This window comes from Pristis pectinata, chromosome 1, assembly GCF_009764475.1.
Source record: "Pristis pectinata isolate sPriPec2 chromosome 1, sPriPec2.1.pri, whole genome shotgun sequence".
In the NCBI taxonomy this organism is placed as follows: Eukaryota; Metazoa; Chordata; class Chondrichthyes; order Rhinopristiformes; family Pristidae; genus Pristis; species Pristis pectinata.
This window is the reverse complement of record NC_067405.1, coordinates 81,333,554-81,347,412: the sequence shown is the minus strand read 5'-3', so window position 1 is coordinate 81,347,412 and position 13,859 is coordinate 81,333,554. Positions and strand designations below refer to the sequence as shown.

General features: G+C 49.4%; 1 protein-coding gene across 9 annotated transcripts in view; it reads left to right on the top strand.

The window, feature by feature from the left end:
- trpm2 (transient receptor potential cation channel, subfamily M, member 2) overlaps positions 1 to 13,859 on the top strand; it is a 247,332-nt gene that overhangs the window by 36,931 nt on the left and 196,542 nt on the right. For 6 of the 9 annotated variants that reach the window (XR_007958558.1, XR_007958583.1, XR_007958595.1 and 3 more), the window contains exon 1: positions 10,387 to 10,786. The gene's annotated coding sequence lies outside the window, so the exon portion shown is untranslated. Of the gene's footprint in view, positions 1 to 2,892; positions 3,049 to 10,386; positions 10,787 to 13,859 lie in introns of those variants that run through there. The other 3 variants (XM_052043091.1, XM_052043168.1, XM_052043247.1) reach the window with 2 other exon arrangements.

The window sequence follows — 13,859 nt, the reverse complement described above, 5'->3', positions numbered from 1 at the left end:
ACGCCCCACACACACATACACACACACTCTCTATCTTAAAGGGACTTTCACTGAGTCTGTAACACCTCCCACCTAAAAAAAAATTTTCCCAAGAAAAATTTAACCGCGCATACAGTTAGTAATGTTAATAATTATCATGCTACACAACTACAGACTATCAGATTAGTACAGATACATGTTTCCCATTTAACATCGGGAAAGACAATCAGCAATCACATTATCTTTACCTTTAATGTGAGTTATCATGAGGTCAAACTCTTGCAAAATTAAACTCCAGTTTAACAGCCTTCTGTTCTTGTTTTTGACTCGGCTCAGAAACACCAATGGGTTTTGATTTGTATATACAGTCAATGGTTTCTGAGCGGTGCAAACATATACACTGAAATGTTGCAAGGCTAAAACAAAGCGACAAGTAATTCTTTCTCTATGGTAGAATAATTCTTTTGATGCTCATTAAATTTCTTTGAAAAGTAAGCTACAGGATGGTCAATATCATCAAAGTCACCCTTCTGCAACACCACAGCTCCTGCAGCTTCATCACTGGCATCTACTGCTACTGAAAATGGCTTTTCAAAGTCAGGTGTTTTGAGCACAGGATGGTAGCATAAAATGGCTTTCAGCTTCTCAAATGCTTCTTGACAAGAATCTGTCCAAACAAACTTTACTCCCTTCTTCAGAAGATTAGTTAGGGGAAGAGCAATATCAGCAAAATTTTTACAAAATTTTCGGTAATATCCAACCATTCCCAAAAATCTTCTAACAGTCCTCGTACCTGTGGGAATAGGGAACTCAGATATTGCTTGAACTTTTGCCTGAACAGGAGCTTGCTTGCCTTGACCTACAACATAACCAAGATACAGTCACAGTGGCATGGTCCAAATTCACTTTAGCCAAGTTAACTGTAAGGTTAGCCTTGGAAAGTCTTTCAAAACAACCTTTCTAACGCAGAGATGTGATCTTCCCAAGTATCATTCCCAGTCACTAAGTCATCAATGTAGGCATCTGTATGTTTTAACCCATGAATCACTGAATTAATCATTCTTTGAAATGTTGCCGGAGCATTTTTCATTCCAAATGGCAAAACATTGTATTCATACAATCCAGAAGGGGTTACAAAGGCTGAAATCTCCCTTCCTCTATCTGTTAATGGAACACACCAGTACCCTTTTAATAAGTCAATCTTTGTAAGAAATTTTGCCTTTCCCACTCTATCTATGCAATCATCCACCCTAGGAATAGGGTAAGCATCTGACTTCGTTACAGCATTCACTTTCCTGTAATCTGTGCAAAATCTAACAGTTCCATCAGGTTTAGGTACAATAACACAGGGCGAACTCCAATTTGAAGTAGAATGTCTAATAATATCATTTTCCAACATGTATTTTATTTCCTGATCAACAAGTTTACTTTTGTCCACATTCATTCGATATGGGTGTTGTTTGATTGGTTTTGCATCCCCAACATCAACATCATGGGTAATTATCGATGTTCTGTTTGGAACATCTGGGAACAGATTTTTAAATTTTAAAATTAATTCTCTCATCTGTTGTTTTTGTGAACCTTGTAAATGGTCCAACTTTGTTTCAAGGTTCTCCATGACATTTTGGTTTTTTAGTTTCGATGGAACAATATTTGGTCTAAATTGGCCTTCCTCAACATCAACATCAGGCATTCTAGAAACAACCTTTACATCATCCACCAAGGCCACAACTGAATCCCTCTCATAATAAGGTTTTAGCATGTTTACATGACAGAGTTGTGTTTTCTTGCGTCTATCTGGTGTTTTGATTATATATGTTATATCAGTCATTTGAGATTCAATAACATAGGGTCCGGAAAAACAAGATTGCAAGGGATTATTTTGGCTAGGGAAAAATACCAACACCTTTTGCCCCACTGCAAATGTCCTAGGCCGAGCACGTCTATCAAAATATGTCTTCATTCTTATCTGGCTGGTTTTCAAATTCTCTCTCGCTAGCTGGCAGACTCTCTCCAACCGAGTGTTAAATTTTTGGACATAGTCCAACAGACTCAAGTGCACTTCCTCATTAACCCATTGCTCTCTCAACAATTCGAAAGGTCCTCTCACCCTATGTCCAAATACAAGCTCAAACGGACTAAATCCTATTGACTCCTGGATTGATTCTCTAACGGCAAACAAAAGTAAATGGATACCTTCGTCCCAATCCTTGGTGTTTTCAAAGCAATAAGTCTTCAGCATATTTTTGAGAGTAGAATGAAATCTCTCCAGAGCTCCTTGAGATTCTGGGTGATATGCAGATGATACAATCTGCTTTGCTCCCAGCTCATAGACTAGTTGTTGAAAAAAATAGACATAAAATTACAACCTTGATCAGATTGGATTTCTTTTGGCAAACCAAACAAGGTAAAAAAATTTAAAAGAGCCTTTGACACCGTCTTGGCCTTAATATTTGTAAGGGGTATTGCCTCTGGAAATCTAGAAGTGGCACACATGATGGTTAACAGATACTGATTTCCAGTCTTAGACTTTGGTAATGGGCCAACACAGTCCACAATCACCTTCGAAAAGGGCTTCACCAAAAGCAGGAATTGGTTTCAAATGGAGCCACAGGGGGTTTTTGATTTGGTTTACCTACCATCTGACATGTGTGGCAGGTTCGACAAAACATCACCACATCTTTTCTCAAACCAGGCCAATAGAATTGTTTCAAGATCTTCCCTACAGTTTTATTCACACCAAAATGACCACCCAAAGGCATACTGTGGGCCAGGTTTAAAATCTCATCCCTATAAACTTTGGAACAACAACCTGATGAATAACTTCCCATTCCTCAGTAACAGGAACATGAGGAGGTCTCCATTTCCTCATTAATACTCCATTTTTGACATAGTATCCAGTTGGCACTTTTCAATCGTCCTCACATGACAGTGCTTTTTCTTTCAATTCTGTCAACTCAGGGTCCTTTGTCTGTTCCACCATAAAATCCTTCCTCGACAAAGACAAATCTTTAAATTCAGGCTCACTATAAGGATGTTGATCCTCCAATGAAGACAGAAAAGTCTCAGGTAAGGCATCATAATTTTCTTCCTGTTTAGGACTGTCACAAGGAACTACATCAGACTGCATCGGACTGTCTGTCTTGCCTAATTCTCTGGCTCTAGCTCGAGTCACCACACATGATGGGTAAACATCTGGATCATTCTCAGACTCATCAATCCTTGGTTTGGTTGTTAACCGTACCACAGGAACAATTTCTCCATCTGCAAGGTCATTTCCCAATAACAAAGAAACTCCTTCCACTGGTAACCTAGGTCTTATCCCTATCTCGACTGGTCCTTCTACGAACTTTGACTTTAAAATCACCCTGTGTAAAGGGACAGATATGGTGTCATCTGTAACGCCTCGTATTAGATTTACCTCACCAGTGTCACTTTCTTCACCAAAATTTAAAACACTGTCCAGCAAGAGAGATTGACAAGCCCCAGTATCTCTAAGAATTTTCACTGGCACCTGGGGTGACCCATCATTCAGTGAAACAAAACCCTCTGATACATAAGAACGGAATTCCTTTCTCACCTCCTCCAACTTTCCCGCTTTTACCTCTTGCAAGGACTGATCTTTAACAGCATCTCCTAAACCTTTTTGATTTTTAATTGCCTGAAAGCAAGCATTGGGCACAGCTTCCTTCCTTTTCTTCAAAAGGGCACAATTAGATATCACATGGCCAGGTTTCTTACAGTAATAACAAGTACGCTCAACAGGTTTCTCCAGCACTGGCTTCTTTTCATCCTTCCCTTTTTGATTACCTCCCAATTTAATCTCTGGTTTACCTGGATTGTCCTTGTAACTCTTTTGAAAGGTTTTAGGTTGTCCCCATTTCGATTTATGGGTTAAAGCATAATCATCTGCCAACCTAGCAGTTTCTTGTAAAGTTTCCACTGCCTTTTCATTTAAATATGTTGTTAATACAGCTGGAACACATCTTTTAAAGTCTTCCACTAATATCAACTGTTTCAATTTATCAAAATCCCCATCTACATTTTTAGCCATGTACCATCATTCAAAACATATTCTCTTTCCATTGGCAAATTCCATATAAGTCTGATCTGCAGATTTCCTCAAGTCTCTAAATTTTTGTCTATAAGCTTCAGGTACCAATTCATAGGCCTTCAATATAGCTTGTTTTACCTTGGTATAATCAGCTGCATCCTCAGCAGGCAAAGCAGAATAAGCTTTTTGAGCTTTACCTTTAATCACACTCTGTACCATAAGAGCCCATCCTTTCTTTGGCCAGTTTGAACTCACAGCAACCTTTTCAAAATGTTGGAAATACTGATCAACCTGATCTTCTTCAAAAGGAGGAACTAATCGAACCTCCCTGCTGGCTGAAAAACCATCATCAGAATCAGATTCCAAACTCTTTCGCTTCATTTGTAACTCATGCTGCCTCTGTTTCTCCTTCTCCTCACTATCCAGCTCCATCCTCTTCAATTCCATCTGCTTCATTGCTAGATCAGCCTCTATCTTCATCTGAGTTATCTCTCGTTCAGTCTCTAATTTCTTTTGTTCGGCCTCTAATCTCTTTTGCTCTTGTTCGGCCCCTAATCTCTTTTGCTCTTGTTCAGCCTCTATCTTTAACTGGGTTTGCTCTCGTTCAGCCTCTATCTTTGCCAGCTGCACCTGTGCCTCAGAAATTGCTATTTCACTGCCAGGAAACTGTTTTTAACACTTCCTTCTCAAACACCTTCTTTTCCACATAATGGCCATCTATCAGTCTCTGAATATCTGCCTTTCTCATAGACTGCTTTACTTCTGTAAGGTTTAGCCTTGTAGCAATCTTTGTCAGATCATCCTTTTTCGCCACCTCCAATCCCTTTTGGGTTGGTGACTCCAAAAATGCCTTAATATCCATTGCTGCTGGTTTCCACACACACAAGCCAATTAAAAAGAATTTATCAGACCTCCCTCAAAAATCTTTGGATTGAATCCCGAACAAATCTCGTCAATCTGGGGAACGATCCCAGACGACACTCGTTAATGTTTGGATTGGATCCCGGACGAATCTCGTTAACCTTGGGAACTATCCCGGACGAGCCCCCAATTTTGTCATGAACCAGCAACAAAAGAAACATACTGAGCATGATTCAGTGTTAAAAACTATTTTATTAATCACTACTTATGATAATACGTAAAATAAAAGTAAAAATGTTAGTATGTTAGAATTCAAAAATGTTAAACCTCGAACGTTAACCCCAAAACTAAACTCTTCGTGTGTGTGTGTGTGACAAAGTCCCAAACTCCAAGTTCCGGAATGGTTCTTAAAGTTCAGTTCCGCAAGCCATAAGGTGAAACATGAGCAAGGGCTTCTTCAACAACCACCGTTGTCTGAAGATAAGACGTAGATGTAGAGAAACATAGAGAGAGTAAATACGAAATCCAAATGTTCCACAATGGAACCCAAACGACACTTCAGTGTTTACTCGGTAGTGACTTCCTCACCCCGAAAAGCATCCGAATCGTGGTCATCCACACACACAAATACCTGTTTCCTTCTACAGGTCAGCAACCAAGTGAACTCCACCGGATTACTTCCAACTTCCATACATGGATTTCAGTGGCAGACACAGTTATTGTTTCTCATCCATTGATAGAGAAAACTAGCAGACTGGTGTCTCTCTCCCTTCTCTATCTCTCTCTCTCCTTCTTCTTCTTCTAACTTCTTCAACAACGTCATTACGTCCTTTATCTTCTCTTGATGTAAGCACGCCCCACACACATATACACACACACTCTCTATCTTAAAGGGACTTTCACTGAGTCCGTAACAATAGGAAAAGAGGAAGCCCAATATATAGGAGGGAAAAGCAGAGCAGTTATAGGTAGACAAAAGCGGAGGGGGAGGCAGGGTAGGCACAAGGTGGTCATAGGTAGATAAGAGACAGTAAGAGATAGTGGTGGGCAGGTGCAGGGGAGGAGGAGAGAGCAGATCCACTGGGAGGTGGGTAAAAGGTAAGAAGAGAGAGAAAAAAGGCTAGGAAAGGGAAGAAGAGAAGAAGCATGGTGGGGGGGTGGGGTGCGGGGTTAGGGATTACCTAAAGTGGGAGAATTCTCCAACTATAGGTAATCCCCACCCCCTTCTCTTCTTACCTTTTACCTATCCTCCCTCGCACCTGCCTATCACTATCTCTTACCTGCATCTACCTATCACCACCTTGTGCCCACCCCACCTCCCCTCTTTTGTCCACCTATCACTGCTCTGCTTTTCCCTCCTATATATTGGGCTTCCCCTTCTTCCTATCTTCTGTCCTGAAGAAGGGTCCTGACCCAAAACATTGACGGCCTGCTTTTCTCCACAGATGCTGCCTGGCCCGCTGAGTTCCTCCAGCATCATTGTGTTTTTCATGTGAGAGGGAATGGTTAGATTGGTCTTAGAGTAGGCTAAAAGGTTGGCACAACATCATGGGCTGAAGAACCTGTACTGTGCTGTAATGTTCTATGTTCTAATACTGTGGAGGTGAGGTTACCATATCAAGTGATGTGTGTGTTCCAACTTACTGACAATGTCAACGTCTGTAAAAACGGAACCTGATCACTACCCGAGGGCAACCTGTATATAACATAATGAGAGGCACAGATACAGTTGATAGTTTCTTTATCCCCATAGGGGGGCTATCATAAATAAAAGGGCATAGGTATAATGTGAGAGGAAAGAGCTTTAAAGGGGATTTAAGGGGAGAGTTTCCTTACACAGAATGGTTGATATCTGGAGCTCACTGCCAGACAAAGTAATGGAATCAGATACAATACCTCTGTTTCAGAGACATTCAGCAAAGCATGAAAGGAAATGGTAGATGGGCAGAGAGGTTGGCATGGATGTGGGTGACTGAAAGGGTGTGTTCCAGGGCTGTGCAACTCTGGAGGCATCTGGGACTGGGGACTTCTGGGACTGGGACACTGGGGATGTCTGGAACATTACAGACATCTGGGACAGGGACACTGGGGTTGTCTTGGACTGGGGACATCTGTGACTAGGGCATGGGACATCTGGGACTGGGGCACAGGATGTCTGGGACTGGGACATGAGGGATGTATGTGACTGGGTAACTGGGCACATCTGGGACTGCTCCAATCTCCACATCTTCCTTCTTCCCTCACACTCTGCCCACACAACCTCTCAGGAAGCAAAGAACAAGCAGGTGAGATGCAGCTTTTAAACGATAATCCATCAGCAGCAATTCCAAACACAAAGTGGAATGAAATTGAATCCAATACTCTTCAGGGATGAGCTTGGCTTTCAGTGTTCTGGCTGAGTAGCAAATGGGCGGGCTGTCTCCTGCAGATCCTTGGGCCGCACCACCAATCACTTCCAGTCAGACAGGCAGACGCTGTGAGACCGTTCCCTCCCAGTCTCTAGCCAAGCTGGCCCCACCTGTGAGTACAGCTGAGGACTGAGGGATGGGGGCGGCATCTCAAGCTAAACATTGGGGTACTGCTGAAATGTAAATCTCAGCGGCCTGTACTTGATGTCTCCGTGCACTGGAGTATGTTTGTTGGGGTGCCAATAGTGCCGAGCCCAGGGCAGAGACTGCGGCAGCACTGCAGTTCTCCCAGGGCTGTGGGCTGGGACTCACAGAGAGCAGCCCAGGGCTACTGACAGACACTGTCTCAGAGCAAGGTGGCAGGGAGATGCCACCTTGCTCTGGGACAGTCTGGAAATGGTGGTGGTTGGGGAGGGTGTGACGGTATGGAAGGGGCAGGGGTATGGGTGGACAGGAAAGGGGGAACTCACCACTGCATGGAATAACAACCTGAGTCAGGAGAGACTGAGAACAGGGACGGAGGATCCAAGGTCTGTCTATGTGCTGGTACAGTGGGTGGGGAAGCGGAAGGTGGAGTGTGTAGGGGTGTGGGGTTAGGGGAGGGTGTAGGGAATGGTGTGTGGGTGTAGCAGAGTTTATGGGGTGTAGGCAAGGGTGAGAGAGTGCAGGGGAGGGTGTGGGAGTGTAGGGAGGGTGTAAGGGAGCAGTGTGGGAGGGTTTGAGGGTGTGGGGATGCTGGTGGGGTGTAGGGGATGCTGTGAGGGTGTAGTGGAGTGTGTTGGGATGTAGGGGAAGGTGTGAGGGGTATGGTGTGAGGGGGAAGGAGGTGTGTGAGGGTGCAGAAAAGGGTGTTGGTGTACAGGAGAGGATGTGGGGTGTAGGGGAGAGTGTGAAGGTGCAGGAAGGGTATGAGGGTGTAGGGGAGGGAGTTGTGCTGCAGGGGAGGAAGTGAGGGTGAAAGGGAGTGAGCTTGAATGGGATTGAGTGAGGGTGAAACAGGTGGGAGTGAAGATGAATCAGTGAGAGGGAATGAAGGGGCAAAGATGAGGCAGTGGAGATGAAATGGATGGAGTGGGGTTCAATTGGATGGTGTGGAGGTGAAATGGAGAGAGTGAAGGTGAAGGTGAAGGTGAAGGTGAAGGGGGACCTCTCCCTACCATGCCTTCCTCCCTCACCTCATCCCTTCCTTCAACTCCACCGCTCCCTCAACCCCTCCTTCTCCCCACCCCTCCCCACCAATTCGCTCCTCCCCCCTCCATCCATCCCCTCTCCCCCCCTCTCCCCCCTCCCTCCCCTCTCCCCCCTCCCTCTCCCCCCTCCCCCCCTCCCTCTCCCCCCTCCCCCCCTCCCTCTCCCCTCCCCTCTCCCCCCTCCCTCTCCCCCTCCCCCCTCCCCCCCTCCCTCCCTCCCTCTCCCCCCTCCCCCCCTCCCTCTCCCCTCTCCCCCTCCCCCCTCCCTCTCCCCCCCCTCCCTCCTCTCCCCCCTCCCTCTCCCCCCTCCCTCTCCCCTCTCTCCCTCCTCTCCCCCCCTCCTCCCCCTCCCCCCCTCCCCCCTCCTCTCCCCTCTCCCCTCTCCCCTCCCCCCTCCTCCTCTCCCCCCTCCCCCCTCCTCCTCTCCCCCCCTCCCCCCTCCTCTCCCCCTCCTCTCCCCCCCTCCCCCCTCCTCCTCTCCCCCTCCTCTCCCCCCCTCCCCCCTCCTCCTCTCCCCCCCTCCCCCCTCCTCCTCTCCCCCCCTCCCCCCTCCTCCTCTCCCCCCTCTTCTCCCCCCTCCTCCTCTCCCCCCTCTTCTCCCCCCTCCTCCTCTCCCCCCCTCCCCCCTCCTCTCCCCCCTCTCCCCTCCCGTCCCCCCTCCCCCCCTCTCCCCTCCCGTCCCCCTCCCCCCCTCTCCCCCTCCTCTCCTCCCCCCCTCTCCCCCTCCTCTCCTCCCCCCCCCCTCTCCCCCTCCTCTCCTCCCCCCCCTCTCCTCCCCCCCCTCTCCTCCCCCTCCCCCCTCTCCTCCCCCCCTCCTCTCCTCCCCCCCTCTCCTCCTCCCCCCCTCTCCTCCCCCCCTCTCCTCTCCCCCTCCTCTCCTCCCCCCCTCCCCTCCCCCCCTCCGCTCCCCCCTCTCCTCCCTCTCCCCCCCTCTCCCCCCTCTTCTCCCCCCTCCTCCTCTCCCCCCCTCCCCCCTCCTCTCCCCCCTCTCCCCTCCCGTCCCCCCTCCCCCCTCTCGTCCCCCCTCCCCCCCTCTCCCCTCCCGTCCCCCTCCCCCCCTCTCCCCCTCCTCTCCTCCCCCCCTCTCCCCCTCCTCTCCTCCCCCCCTCTCCCCCTCCTCTCCTCCCCCCCCTCTCCTCCCCCCCCTCTCCTCCCCCTCCCCCCTCTCCTCCCCCTCCCCCCTCTCCTCCCCCCCTCCCCTCCTCCCCCCCTCTCCTCCCCCCCCTCTCCTCTCCCCCTCCTCTCCTCCCCCCCTCCTCTCCTCCCCCCCTCCGCTCCCCCCCCTCTCCTCCCCTCTCCTCCCCTCTCCTCCCCCTCCCCCCCTCTCCTCCCCTCTCCTCCCCTCTCCTCCCCCTGCCCCCCTCTCCTCCCCTCTCCTCCCCTCCCCCCCCCTCCCCCCCTCCCCTCCCCTCCCCTCTCCTCCCCTCCCCCCTCTCCTCCCCTCCCCCCCCTCTCCTCCCTCTCCTCCCCTCCCCCCTCTCCTCCCTCTCCTCCCCTCCCCCCCTCCCTTCCCCCCCTCTCCTCCCCTCTCCTCCCCCTCCCCTCCCCTCCCCCTCCCCCTCCCCTCCCCCTCCCCCTCCCCTCCCCCTCCCCCCCCCTCCCCCTCCCCCTCCCCTCCCCCTCCCCTCCCCCTCCCCCTCCCCTCCCCCTCCCCCTCCCCTCCCCCTCCCCTCCCCCTCCCCCTCCCCTCCCCCTCCCCCTCCCCTCCCCCTCCCCCTCCCCTCCCCCTCCCCTCCCCCTCCCCCTCCCCCTCCCCCTCCCCCTCCCCTCCCCTCCCCTCCCCTCCCCATCCCCTCCCCATCCCCTCCCCTCCCCAGTGGTGCGGAAGGACATTGGGTACAGGGCGGGGCCGGGCGGGACAGGGTGAAGTAGTTCCCCGGTGTGTACCCGGACCACCACCTTGTCTGTAACTATATGAATTCCCCCAGTGTAATATGTGGAACTGTCCCAAATGTACCTCAGCCCACTCACCACGCAGAGGGGAGGATCTGTTTCTGTGACAGTGAGTTTCTCTGAACCAGTGAAGAGGCTGTCCAACCGGACATTCTGGTGCCTTCCAGTCCCTTAGTTGTTTGCGTGCCTTCAGCTGCTGCTTCAATTTCTGCCTGACAGGCTGAGCAGGGCGAGCGGCGGAGGGCACGTTGGACAGCTGCGGACACAGAGCGCCTCTTCGCCCTGGCTTCAGACAGCGGGGCTCTCCACTGATGTGGCTGGGAGACGTGTTATAGTGAACGAGAGACTGAGGAGCTCTGCAAGGTGAATGACCGCTGGACGGACACTGTGGAGACCCTGTGGTAAGTGCAGTCCTTGTTAACGTTGGAATTGCCCTCTGCTGGAGATATTCAGGGTGAGGGCGGTTGTACTGTCATTGGAGATTTGACGTGGGATGTCTTGGGCCACCAAAATACCTGCCCAGGAGTAACTGGGTTCAGTGTTCACTCGTGGACAGTCAGTGCCCATCCAACCCTGGGAACCACACGTTGTGCCGCAGACGGGGACAATGTATGCTCTTCGGGAGCATCGAGCGACCTGTGAACCTCTTCACGTCCGAGGGTGCTGCCACAGCCCACCTGTGGGTCGTCAGTGTGTGCCGAACTGAACCCACGGTTGTAGCTCTGGGTTATGAGGTACCATCGGCTCACTGACCTCCGTGAACTGCAAGCATGCGGCAAACATCGCAGCTGGGTCCCTTCTCCAGGCTACACTGGATGCAAGTGGCCTGATCAGTCTGGAGCTCTCAGCGGTGGTGAGGTATTAACATCTTCCCACAGGATCTGTCAGATTCAGTGATGTGGAGGTGAAGCTTCTAGTCCTTCCAGTCACCCGGGGGGGGGGGGGGGGGGGGTAGGGAGCTTGAACGGTGGCAGGAGATTAACCAGTGTCACCAGTAATGGTTGGTCCAATATTCACAGCAACAGCACAGTCTAACAGGCGTCCATGTCCTTCCCGGAGGAGAGGGGAAAACCTTCCCCGAGAGGCCAGGGACAGACCCCCACGGTGCCAGCTGGTCTGTGCAACTCCCAGCCAAGCCCACCAGCAGCCTCCATTCTCCCATGGCTCTGTTACACCATTGACCAGCATAAACCAGCAAATGCAACATAAACCCTGTACCTTTCTTCAGAAAGGGAAATTGGGGCACTCCAGGTAATTCTAGGCTAGTGAGCCTCATATCAGTGGTAGGGAAGCTATTGGAGATGATACTTAGGGATAGGATTTATGCACATTTGGAAAGTCATGGCCTGTTTAGGGACAGTCAGCATGGCTTTGTGTGGGGCAGATTATGCCTTACAAATTTGGCTAAGTTTTTTGAGGAGGTGACAAAGGTGCTTGATGAAGGTAAGGCAGTGGACATTATCTACATGGACTTTAGGAAGGCATTTGACAAGATCCCTCATGGTAGGTTGATTCATGGGATCCAGGGTGAATTGCTAATTTTGATTCAGAACTGGTTTGGCCATAGAAGACAGAGAGTAGGGGTGGAAGGCTGTTATTGTGGCTGTAGGTCCATGACCAGTGGTGTCCCACAGGGATCGGTGCTGGGGCCTCTGTTGTTTGTGATTTGGGTGAAAATGTAGATGGGTGGATTAGCAAATTTGCAGATGACACCAAGATTGGTGGAGCTGTGGGCAGTGTAAAGGACTATAAAGAATACAGTGGGATATATATTCGTTACCGATATGGGCAGAGAAGTGGCAGATGGAGGGTAATCTGGGCAAGTGTGAGGAGTTGGACTTTAGGAGGTCAAATGAAAGGAGAAAGTATACAGGCTCCTTAATAGCATTATAGTAGGCTCCTTAATAGCATTAAGGTACAGAGGGATCTTGGGGTCCCCAAAGTGGCTGAAAGTAGCTACACAAGTGGATAAGGTGGTAAAGAAGGCATACAACATGCTTGCCTTCATTGGTAGGGGTGCTGAGTATAAGAACATAGAACATAGAACACCACAGCACAGTACAGGCCCTTCGGCCCACAATGTTGTGCTGGCATTTTATCCTGCTCTAAAATCTATCCAACCATTCCCTCCCACATAGTCCCCTATTTTTCGATCATTCATGTGTCTATCTAAGAGTCTCTTAAATGTCCCTAATGTATCTGCCCCACAACCTCTGCCGGCAGTGTGTTCCACGCACCCACCACTCTCTGTGTAAATAAATTTACCCCTGACATTCCCCTTATACCTTCCTCCAATCACCTTAAAATTATGTCCGCTCGTGTTAGCCATTGTCGCCCTGGGAAAAAGTCTCTGACTGTAACCGTTGGTCCAGTATACAATCTTTGCCTCTTAACGGCTCATTGACCTCCGTGAACAGCAAATGTGCAGCAAACACTGCAGCTGAGTCCTTTCTCCAGGTTATCAGCTTATGAGCCTTATCAGGGTAAGGAAGTCATGCTGCAGCTATATAAAACTTTAGTCAGACCACACTTGGAGTATTGTGTGCAGCACTCATCACCCCATTATAGGAAGGATGTGGAGACTGTGGAAAGATACAGAAGAAGTTTACCAGGATGCTGCCTGGATTAGAGGGTATGAGAGGTTGGACAAACTTGGGTTGTTCTCCCTGGAGCATCGGAGGCTGAGGGGAGACCTGATAGAAGTTTTTAAAATTATGAGAGGCATGGATCGGGTAGACAGTCAGAATATTTTCCCCAGGGTAGAAATATCAAACACCAGAGGACATGCTTTTAAGGTTGGAAGAGGGAAGTTTAAACGTGACGTGAGGGGGAAGTTTAAACATGATGTGAGGGGCAAGTTCGCAGAGGGTGGTAGGTTGCCAGGGGTAGTAGTGGAAGCAGGCAGTTTGGTGAAGTTTAAGGGGCTTTTAGATAGACAGATGAATATGAAGGGAATGGAGGGATATTGATGATTTCCAGGAAGAGGATATTTAATATAAATTGGTATCAAGATCAGCACAACATCATGAGTGGAATGGCTTGTCCTGTGCTGCACTGTTCCATGTTCTTTATTCTATGTTCTATGTAAATCATCCCCTTCCTGGTTGTGATTTAGAATTGCAGCCACTTTCCCTCCAGTGCATTTCCCTCCAGTTGCAGTGTCAGCAGTTCCTACAGCAGTAACAAATCTGGTCCCAATCAGCACATTGAAAGCTTCAAGGCCCAGACTGTTCAGTAAAAGCAACCATCACGTAGAAGGCCTTGCAATTCCATTGCTGAACCTGGACTGTGGCTGAGAGGACTTGTTTAAGGTCATAGTTCTAGTTTCTGGTTCTGGGTGCAGAGTTTTAAATGATAAGTAACAATCAAGAGACACAAAGAGAGTGCATTAGGAAAGATAAGCTGCCAGTATAAATGGGAACTGAAAGTGGGCTCTTCGCATATAAATAGTAGAAGGTTGCACGAAGAAGATGG